This window comes from Nicotiana tomentosiformis, chromosome 3 (genome assembly GCF_000390325.3).
Source record: "Nicotiana tomentosiformis chromosome 3, ASM39032v3, whole genome shotgun sequence".
In the NCBI taxonomy this organism is placed as follows: Eukaryota; Viridiplantae; Streptophyta; class Magnoliopsida; order Solanales; family Solanaceae; genus Nicotiana; species Nicotiana tomentosiformis.
In genome coordinates, this window is record NC_090814.1 from 142,962,288 (window position 1) to 142,974,598 (window position 12,311).

Genomic DNA, 12,311 nt, shown 5'->3' on the forward strand with positions numbered 1-12,311 from the left:
ATATCGGAGTCAGAATCCAATTCCGAAAATCTTTATAGCTCTGTTATGTCATTTATGACTTGTGTACAAAATTTGAGGTCAATCGGACTTGATTCGATAGGTTTCGGCATCGAATGTAGAAGTTGGAAATTTCATAATAGACTAAGGTTTCAAGTGAGTTCGCACAAGACCTAACTTCAAACGAGTATACCTCTCTTGATATGAAGATTTATATGGTGTATTACCTATCAAATGAAATATCTTTGAGTCTAGTTTCTAACGCTTCAAACCGTTCATCATTTGGACATTCCTACAAGAAGTTATGTCCAAATTACCAAAGGCTGACATAATGCGATTCTGCGACCATTATGCGATCGCAAAATGGTTATGCGACCGCAAACTGGTCGCAAAATGGTCCAGAACAGCCCAGTTCTGGGCACCAATTTGTGTGATCATTTTGCGACCCGCACACAAATTGTGCGGTCCATTGTGTGACCGCATACCTGTTTTCTGAGGGGTAATTTTCCTATTTTCATAACCCGACCCCATTTTGATAAATAGGCTTTGGGGTTTATTTTGGGGCATTTATCTGATAATTTTAGAGAGAAGTGAGAGTGTTCTAGAGAGAGAAAGTAGATAAAGTGTCTTGTTCATCAAATTCTTGTCCAAACCTTGAAAACCAACAAGAAATTCCTCAAGTTCTTCATCAAAGAGGTAAGGTTCTAACCCTTAATCTTCAATTTCGAGTTTGGGTAATGATGGGTGATTAAGAGTATGATTCTTGGGGTAAGTATTCTTTATCCTATATTGATTATACTTCATGATTCTATACTCATTTACATCATGAATTCGTAAATTTAGGGAAGAAAAATCAGATTTTTATAAAATCTTTCAAAAACGAAAATTTAAGATTTGAAGGTCCATTTGATATCGGAATTGGATAATTTTTGTATGGTTGAACTCGTAGCAGAACGGGTGTTCGGATTTCGTGAGTTTTTCTAGGATTTGAGACGTGGGTCCCACTGTCGAATATTTAAATGAATTTTGGATTTTTATCCGGAAAATTAGTAAATTCATATGGAATTAATTCCTATGATTCGTATTGAGTATATCGAATTATTTGTGAATAGATTTGAAACTTTTGGAAATAAATTTAAAAGGAAAAGCTATGGTCGAGTAATTGATTGGGAATTGCAAAGCGAGGTAAGTGTCGTGGTTAACTTTGACTTGAGGGAATAGAACCCTTAAATTATTTGTTATGTGAAATGCATATGAACGACGTATATAGGCGAGGTGACGAGTGTCTATACATTGTCAAATTAATTGTTTGCCTACTTACTTGAAAAATTATAAATTATTTTAAATCATGAATTAATTATTATAATAATTGTTTCTCCCCTATTCTTTGTCAAATATTAATCCTTGAATTATTGAATTAATTGTTACCTGCTATTTGAATTATGTGTCTTAATTGTTATTTGACATTTAGCATATCAATTATTAAACTGCCTATTTTCTCTCTGATTTCCATAATAACTTGTTATTTGTCATTGTTTGTTTCATAATTAAATCATAATTATTGTATGCTTGTTGTCTTATAATTTTATATTAATTGTTGCATTTATTGGGGAAATTTCTTCTATAAGAATTGGTAAATGAATATATTGGAGGAGCGGGTTGCACGCCGCAACAACATTGAATTGGTAAATGTGTATATATATATATATATATATATATATATATATATATATATATATATATATATATATATATATATATATATATATATTGGAGGAGCGGGTTGCACGCCGCAACAGAATTGATCGAAATGAATATATTGGAGGATCGGGTTGTACGCCGCAACAGACTTATTAAAAAGTCCATATTGGAGGATCGGGTTGCACGCCGCAACAGACTTATTAAAAGTCCATATTGGAGGATCGGGTTGCACGCCGCAACAGACTTATTAAAAGTTAATATTGGGGGATCGAATTGCACGCCATAATAGACTTATTTAAAAGTCAATATTGGGGGATCGGATTGCACGCCGCAATAGACTTATTTAAAAGTCAATATTTGGGGATCAGATTGCACGCCGCAATAGACTTATTTAAAAGTCAATATTGGGGAATCGGATTGTACGCCACAACAGACTTATTTAAAAGTCTATATATACTTGATTGAAATAAATATAAGACAGACTTGATTAAAAGGAATATATTGGGAGAGCGGGTTGCACGCTGTAACAGAATTGATGGAAATGATAATTGGTTATGACTGCTGAATTCGCTTCAATTATTATAAATGAGTTACCTGATTTATTTCTATTATTTGTTGTTGTTACTAATATTGCGTACAGGTTAATGTAAGTGAACCGCCTTAGCCTCGTCACTACTTCGTTGAGGTTAGGCTCAGCACTTACCAGTATATGGGGTCGGTTGTACTGATACTACACTCTGCACTTCTTGTGCATATTTCGGAGTTGGTCCCAACGGCGTACCATAGACTTGCTCGGATTTCAGCTACTCAGAGGAGACTTGATGTATAACTGCACGACGTTCGTAGTTTTGAAGCCCCCGTCTACTTTACTTTAGCTGTGTGTTTGTTTCCATACAGCTTTATTTTATTCAAACCTTTATTTGTATTATTCTAGAAGCTCGTGCACTTATGACACCAATTATGGGATGGTATTTAGACACCGTTGTTTTTAAGGATTATTCACTACATTTCAGACTTCACTTCCGCATTTGTTCTTTGTTATTAATAAATTAAAAAACTATTTTAAAAATAGATAATATTATTCTAACATTGGCTTGCCTAGCAAGTGAAATGTTAGGCGTCATCACGGTCCGAAGGTGGAAATTTTGGGTCGTGACAATATCTATCCCACCGTATCGCATGGCTCCAAAAGAATTGAAAGAACAGCTTGAGGAGTTACTAGCCAAAGGGTTCGTCAGACCGAGTGTATCGCCTTGGGGTGCACCGGTGTTATTTGTGAAGAAGAAGGATGGAACGATGCGAATGTGTATTGATTATCGCCAATTGAACAAAGTCACTATTAAGAACAAGTACCCGTTGCCACATATTGATGATCTATTTGACCAGTTGCAGGGTGCTAGGGTATTCTCTAAGATCGACTTGAGGTCGGGGTACCACCAGTTGAAGATTCGGGATTCCGATATTCCGAAAACAGCTTTCCGGACTAGATACGGCCATTATGAATTTCTGGTGATGTCTTTTGGTTTGACTAACGCCCCGACGGCGTTTATAGATTTGATGAACAGGGTATTCAGGCCATATATTGATTCTTTTGCTATTCTCTTCATTGATGATATTTTGATTTACTCGCGCAGTAAGGAAGAGCACGAGCAACAAATGAGAGTGGTGCTTCAAACACTGCGGGAACAAAAGCTATATGCTAAGTTTTCCAAATGTGAGTTTTGGCTAAATTCTGTAGTATTCTTGGGGCATATTGTATCGGGCGAGGGCATTAAAGTTGATCCTAAAAAGATCGAGGCAGTTCAGAATTGGCATCATCCCACTTCGGCCACTGAGATCAGGAGTTTCCTGGGTTTAGCAGGTTATTATCGTCGGTTCGTGGAGGACTTTTCATCTATTGCAACGCCTTTGACCAAATTGACCCAGAAGGGTGCTCCGTTCCGATGGTCTGATAATTGCGAGGTGAGCTTTCAGAAGCTCAAGACAACATTAACTACAACACCAGTGTTAGTGTTGCCTTCCGGTTTAGGGATATATACAGTGTATTGTGATTCTTCACGCGTTGGTTTGGGTTGTGTATTAATGCAGGAGGGGCGAGTTATTGCATATGCTTCACGTCAGCTGATACCCCACGAGAATAATTATTCGGTACATGATTTGGATTTAGCTGGAATTATTCACGCTCTTAAGATTTGGAGGCATAATCTTTATGGGGTGTCTTATGAAGTTTACACTGATCATCGCAGTTTACAGCATTTGTTCAAGCAGAGAGACCTAAATTTGAGAAAGCACAGATGGCTTGAGTTACTAAAGATTATGATATTACTATCTTGTATCATCCGGGCAAAGCAAATGTAGTTGCAGACGCCTTGAGAAGAAAGGCGGGGAGTATGGGTAGTTTGGCTTTCATTTCAGCGGAGGACAAGCCATTAGCTTTAGATATTTAGTCCTTGGCTAACAGACTTGTGAGGCTGGATATTTCAGAACCCAGCCAAGTTCTTGCATGTGTAGTGGCTCAGTCTTCATTAATTGAGCAGATCAAGGCTCGCCAATATGATGATCCACACTTAATGGTTCTTAGAGAAACGGTACTACGGGGTGGTGCCAAGGAAGTTACTATTGGCGCAGATGGTGTTCTGCGACTCCAGGATTGTCTATGTGTTCCTAATGTGGATGGACAGAGGAAAAAGATCCTAGAGGAGGCACACAGCTCTCTGTATTCTATTCATTCAGGTGCTACGAAGATGTATCGTGACCTGAGGTAGCATTATTGGTGGAGGCGAATGAAAAAGGACATAGTTGAGTATGTAGCTAGGTGTCTAAATTACCAGTAAGTTAAATATGAGCACCAGAGGCCAGGTGGCCTACTTCAGCGGATGACTATACCGGAGTAGAAATGGGAACGCATTAGTATGGACTTTGTAGTTGGGTTGCCGCGGACCTTGCAGAAGTTTGATGCAGTTTGGGTCATTGATGACAGGCTGACCAAGTCGGCACACTTCATTCCGGTTATGACTACATATATTTCAGAGAGGTTGGCCCAGATTTATATTCAGGAGATAGTTCAGTTGCACGGTGTGTCAATTTCCATCATATCAGATAGAGGCCCTCAGTTTACTTCACATTTCTGGAGAGCAGTACAGAGTGAATTGGGGACTCGCGTAGATCTCAACATAGCGTTTCATCCACAGACCGACGGGCAGTCAGAGCCGACAGTTCAGATTCTGGAGGACATGCTCAGGGTGTGTGTGATTGACTTTGGAGGTCAGTGGGATCATTTCTTGCCTTTGGCCGAGTTTGCTTATAATAATAGTTACCAATACAGCATCGAGATGGCTCCATTTGAGGCTTTAGATGGTCGGCAATGTCGCTCGCCCATCGGATGGTTTGAGCCTGGTGAGGCTAAGTTATATGGTACTCATTTGATGAAATATGCCTTAGAAAAGGTAAAGTTGATTCAGGAGCGACTTCGTATAACACAGTCTAGACATAAGAGTTACGTAAATCAGAAAGCGTGTGATTTATCGTTTATGGTGGGTGAAAAAGTTCTCTTGAAAGTTTCGCCGGTGAAAGGAATCATGAGATTTGGGAAAAGGACAAGTTGAGCCTAAGGTTTATAGGTCCATTTGAGGTGTTGAGACGAGTTGGGGAGGTTGCTTACAAGCTTGCTTTGCCTCCCAGTCTATCAGGAGTCCATCCGATTTTCCATGCATCTATGCTCTGGAAGTATCACGTCGACCTGCCACATGTATTAGACTTCAGTACAGTTCAGCTAGATAAAAGCTTGGGTTATGAAGAGGAGCCAATTTCCATTGTTTATAGACAGGTTCGCCAGTTGAGGTCCAAGAAGATTTTTGTAGTAAAAGTCTAGTGGAGGGGCCAACCAGTCGAGGAAGCGACTTGGGAGGTCGAGGAAGACATGTGAAGCAGATATCCACACTTATTCAGCACTCCAGGTACAATTTTAAACCCGTTCGAGGACGAACGTTTGTTTGAGAGGTGGGGAATGTAATAACCCAACCGGTCATTTTGACTTTTAGAACCATGTTCCCCTAAATAAAACTTCACGTATGTGCTTTTATTAATTTATGACTTGCGGGGATGGTTGGTTTGGGATTTGGAAGTGTTCGGGTTGAAATCGGAACACTTAGTTCCTTAAGTTGGCCTTAGAATGCTAAGTTTGACTTCGGTCAATATTTTTAGAACAATGACCCCGAAATAGAATTTTGATGATTCCAACAGCTCTGTATGGTGAATTTGGACTTAGGAGCGTGTTCGAAATTTTATTTGGAAGTTCGTAGTTTAATTAGGCTTGAAATGGCTAAAATAGAAATTTAAGTCTGGAAGTTTGACCGGGGAGTTGACTTTTTGACATCGGAGTCGAAACCTAGTTTCAAAACTTTTCATAGCTCTGTTATGTCATTTATGACTTGTGTGCAAACTTTGAGGTCAATCAAACTTGATTTGATAGGTTTCGGCATCGAATGTAGAAGTTGGAAATTTTAATTTTCATTAAGCTTAAATTGGAGTATGATTCGTGGTTTTAGCGTTGTTTGATGTGATTTGAGGTTTCGATGTTTTAGGACTTGTTGGTGTTTTTGGTTGAGGTCTCGAGGGACTCGGGTGAGTTTCGGATGGCTAACGGATTATTTTTGGACATTGGGAGATAACTGATAGTTGCTGGTATTTTTCTTCTGGTTTTCTTATATATCGCATAGGTTTATCCGCTATCGCGTAAGCTAATTTGGGGCAGAGGCGACTTTGTTCTACGCGATCGCGTGAAATGGTTTGCAATCGCGTAGGCTTGTTTAGGGCAGTGATGATTTTTGTTCTTCGCGATCATGTGAAGAGGGCCGTGATCGCGTAGCTGTGGGAGTTTGTTATTCGTGAACGCATGAAGAAGGTCGTGTTCACGTAGAGTAAGTGGAGCAGAAGTGGAGGTCACGTGTTTGTACTTTGCGATCACGTGGATAAGTTCGCGATCGCGTAGGCCTGTAAGTTTGAGCTTCGCTATCGCGTGGACAAGTCCACAATCGCGTAGGGTTAACTTGGGCAATGGAAAAATTGTGCTTCGCGATCGCGTGAGAAGGTTAGCGATCGCGTAGAGCAAATGACTGGGTAGAGAGTTTAAGTTCTGTTCATTTTTACCGATTTGAAGCTCAGATTGAGGCAATGTTTGGGATATGTTCAGAGAAAATAACGGGGTAAGTGTTCATAACTCAATATCGGTTAAATTAACCGAATCCATCACTGTTTTTATAATTTAATTGGTGCATTAAATTGGAAAAGTTTGAAAACCCTCTTGGATAAATTTGAGGATTTGAGGGCCGAATTGTTATCGAAATTTAGTAATTTTGGTATGGGTAGACTCGTGGTTAAATGGGCGTTCATATTTCGTAATTTTTATCGGATTCCGAGATGTGGGCCCCTCAGATGATTTTTTAGTTAATTTTAAATTTTTATTGAACAAATGTAGTATTTTCTTATGAAATTGATTCCTATAATTTTTGGTGACTGTATCGAATTATTTTGGCTAGATTCGAGCCATTCAGAGTTGGATAATCGAGGAAAAGGCCTACCGGTGGATTAAATTGGAACAAGTCGAGGTAAGTCTCTTGCTTAACCTTATAAGGGAGAAATTACTCCATAGGTGATTTAAATTAATAATTGTTTCTAATTGCGGGGGCTACGTACGCACGAAGTGATGAGAGTCCGTGCGTAACTACTATTTATGCTAAAGTCCGGATAGTTTAGGACTAAAATCATGAATTGTGTGTGTTAATTATATCATTTATTTAATTAAAGTATTTGAACTATACTGTGAATTATTAGGGAAAATAGTAAAAGATTGAAATCTCATATACTTGAATTTTTGAATAAATTAATTAATTGTTAAAAGAAATTGTATACCCTCTTGTATTAATCTCCTAATATATATATCCTCATTCTAGAGGTACATAAGAAAATGTTCTCCTTTCTTGTGGAGCGGGCCGAACGCCTCGGTAGTATAGATGCATCTATGGATCGCGACGCACGTCCCTCAGCAGTGTACACGACACTCTGGATCGGGTCATACGACCTCGGCAGAAATCGTGCCTAATAATAATAATTATACGATACATTGATATTTTAATTGCTGCTTGTGAAGTTAATTAATAAATCGAAAATTATCGCATTTGAAGGAATTTAATTATTTCTGCTGGTTAAAGAATTTTTTTTTGTAAATTCTATAAATCATGTTGATTTAAATATTTTTATTGTAATATTATTGACCCATAGTGAGTGTCAAAGTCGACCTCTCGTCACTACTTCTTCGAGATTAGGCTTGATACTTACTGGGTACACGTTGTTTACGTACTCATGCTACCCTTGCTGCACTTTTTGTGCAGGACCTGAGACATGTACTATCGGAGGACCCATCGACGCGCACCCACGTTATCCAGAGGCTTAGTGGTGAGATGCCCCTTTCTGAGCCATTCTGCAGCAACTAGTGCTTATTCTTGTATTTGTATTCTGTCTATTTTATTTCAGATAGTATTTAGAATTTTGTATAATTTACTAGATGCTTATACACTTGTGACACCAGGTCTTGGCACACACTAGTAGAATTTTTAGATTTGATTATTTTACTTGGGTTTTAACTTATCTTATTTCTCACCTTGTCTTAATTTTTGCAAGTACTTCGAGTTTTATTACTCGGATAATTTTTAGAGAAATGAATACATGTTTAAATCATTAGTTGGCTTGCCTAGCTGGATGTTGGGCGCCATCACGACCTATAGGTGAATTTGGGTTGTGACACTTTTCATTATGACACTTAATCTTGAGTCGGTTCCATTTGAACCCTATAACAAGGTTATTACTGTGTCGCTTAGACACAAAAAATATACGGGCCACCTTGCGTGGGAATCACAGATGTTTAGCGCGTGAGGGCTATAAAAAAAAAGCTGACATGGACTATTCAAACGGTAATAAACCAAACCCCACGTTATTTTCCTTATTTTAACCCCTTTCTCCATTGTTATGTTCTCTCAAGCCCAAATTTCTCTCCATTTCAACCGAGCTAAATTCTTCATCAAAAAGTGAAAATCGGAGCTTTTGTTTTTCAATTTGAAAGAACTCCATCCTCCTTAATCGAATTTTTGACGTAACATTTCCCGCTACTTCTCATAATTTTTGTTCGAATAATGTCCCAAAACACCGAAAGTGTTGACTGGTGTCGATGTGGTCGTCCGTGTGAACTGGAAATTTCATGGAGTGCTGCTAACCCAGGAAGAAGGTACTTTTTATGCAAAATTGGCAAAGTAAGTGTATTCCACAAAAAATTCTTTATACGATTTTATTTGCCATTGATTTATATTAGTTGATTTTTTTTGTTTTTTGAAGGACAATGAGGGATGTAAATATTTTAGATGGTTTGAAGACGAGTTTCATGAGCAAGCGAATAAAGTTATATGGGGTATGTTGAAGAGAGTGAAGGCATTTGATCAAGAAAGAGATTGAGCTAAAAAATGGAGGAACATAGTAATGCTTGTTGTTCTACTGGTGGCCTTAATCATATGGATTTGTTGTGGTTCTTGCTCTTGTTGATGGACTGAGCCAAGTTTCTGGGAAAATCATTTGTAATTTAGGCTAGTTAATGTAGTTAGTGTTGGGAACTATTGCTCTACTTTTGTTCATTGCTGACTTACTAATGTACTTGGGATAGTAGGGATCCTTATTTGTGTAATTGATATTGCGTTATCAATGCAATGTATCTTTATTTTTTGTTAAAAACATTTGTAATTCTTTAGTGTTTACTACAATTCTTTAGTGTTCACTGCAATTCTTTAGAATATAGGTGAGTTAATATCACGACCCAAAATCTCACCAGTCGTGATGGCTTCTATCTCAATACAAGGCAAGCCCACATTCTTAATAAACCACCATATCTTTTAAATTTAAAAATAAAATAATTAAATTCAGCGGAAGAAATCTCACAAATATAAATATAATACTCCCAAAAATCAGTGTCACTAAGTACATGAGCATCTAATATGAATACAATGTCTGACTGATGAAAACCATTGTCTGAAAGTATAGAACAGTACAATAGCTAAAGAAAAGAGAAACAACATCACCGGACGCCAGGCAGCTACCCTGATAGTCTCCAACTGGTAACACACTAAGGTCTAGCAGCCGCCGTCTCCGGAAGCACCTGGACCTGCACATAAGGTGCAGAGTGTAGTATGAGTACAACCAACTCAATAAGTAACAAGACTAACCTCTGGCTGAAAGTAGTGACGAGCTCCGCAGGTACAATCCAATATAAATAATGGTACAAAATGTAGGCATGCTTTCAAGTTCAACAGTTAAACTCAGTACAAGTAAAATAGATCAATACCGCATGATATGAGGAATATGACATCCCAGTATAAAGACCTCATGTAAATACTGGTCACAAATTATTCGGTTACTCGGTACAGTTTTTGGCCAATCCAGCCCAGGGGTGTTCCAACCCGTATATATATACACATCGACTGACAGTTAGTCACTCAGTACCATATAAGGCCAATCCAACCCTGGTGTAATTTATCCCCAAATACAAATGATACGGACAAAATCCATATCCACGTAAATTCATTACAATATAAATAAGTAAGACAAGTCCATGCCCTGGGAAAATCCATCCTGAATATATATATATATATATATATATATATATATATATATAATCATCATAAGTAAGGCAAGTCCATGCCCTAGGAAGTCCATCCCGAATATATATAATCATCTACGCTCACTGAGGGTGTGTACAGACTTCGGAGGGGCTCCTTCAGCCCAAGCATGATATAAAGCCGATATGGCCTGCTGCAGGCGGGCAACCCCGATCCATATAATAATAAAGCCAATAAGGCATGCTGCGGCGTGCAGCCCCGATCCAGAACAATAAAGCCTATAAGGCCTGCTGCGGCGTGCAACCCGATCCCGTAATAATAATAATATATATAAAGTCGATATGGCCTAGTGCAGGCGGGAAGCCCCGATCTCATAAATATCCTCATAATGGGTGAGCATGACTGAGTATGAAATGTACATTTTAAAATAATTAATTCAACAGCAACACGACTTTATGAGTCCCAAAATATCGGCACGTAGCAAAATCATGATCTTTAATACGAGTCTCAGCTCAATTTCCTAACACGTGAAGGATATGCGAATAATAACATAATTCTTTAATTTTACAACCTCACAGGATTTATTCAAGTCACAATTTCTATGGTGTACGTCCACACGCTCGTCACCTATCGTGTGCGTCACCTCCAAACAATTTATATAATACCAGATTCCGGAATTCATACCCTCAGAACCAAGTTTAGAAGTGTTACTTACCTCAACAAAACGAACCCAACGTCGAGCAAGCTAATTCCATTCTGTGCGTATCCACCTCTGAATGCCTTCTTGTCTCCTCAATTCAATGCCAAAGATCCGAAACTGAAATTCACCCCTTAATAATACTACAACAATCTACTATACTAAGAAACTTCAATCTACAATATCAACATCCACTGGGACCAACATTAGTAACCCATTCCATAGTTTAGGCCATTTAGACAATTTGCCAAACACCTAGTAGGCATACATTTATACATTCTTAACCATATAATTAGTTCTTCCAACTACCATCATTTACCAACAATTCATCCCACCATCATTATTTAACAACTTATAATCCTAACATTACATATGTGACCAACCATTCTCACCCGACCAACAAAATTCCATCCAATAATCACCTTTCAATCTCTACAATGGTTATGTATTTAAATTGGGAACTTATAGCTTCCAATAACCATACCATGAGTTCCTATACTTAATTCATACTCATATTCCCATAATATATCCATACATGTAAGTCTAAGGGTGTAGGATTACCTTTTGGAAGAAATCTTGCAAAATCCTCCTTTGAGTTCTTGAAGAATTTTCTTGAAGATCTATGTATTTTATGAGTAGATTTCATCAATACTTGTGTAGAAATGATGGAATTGCACACCAAAATAATGGGGATTGCTTACCTTGAAGAAGAGGGGAGTTGGTGGTCTTGAGAGAGTGGAGAAGAGCTCCAAAATTCGTCCAAAACAAATGGGGAAAATGAACCCCGAAATTGTATTGTATTTATAGGCCCAAATTTCTGGGTTTCGGATGCTGCCCCGGATGCTTCACATCCCCACTTCACTCCTCTTTAAAGTTCGAATGCGGACCTGGATGCTATGGCAGCACTTCACTGCCAGCCTTTCTTTCGGACGCGGCCTCGGATGCTTCGCATCCGCAGACTCCTCCGCCATCCTTTGGTAATTTGGTCATAACTTCTTATAGGAATGTCCAAATGACGAACGGTTTGAAGCATTAAAAACTAGACTCGAAAATCTTTAATTTTATAGGTCATCCATCACATAAATCCTTATATATATATATATATATATATATATATATATATATATATATATATATATATATATATATTGATATTCTCATCCAAAGTTTGGTTTTGTGCGTACTCATTTGGAACTTTAGTCTATCATGAAATTTCCAACGTGACTTGGACTTAGGGATATCCTTAGACCCCACATCAC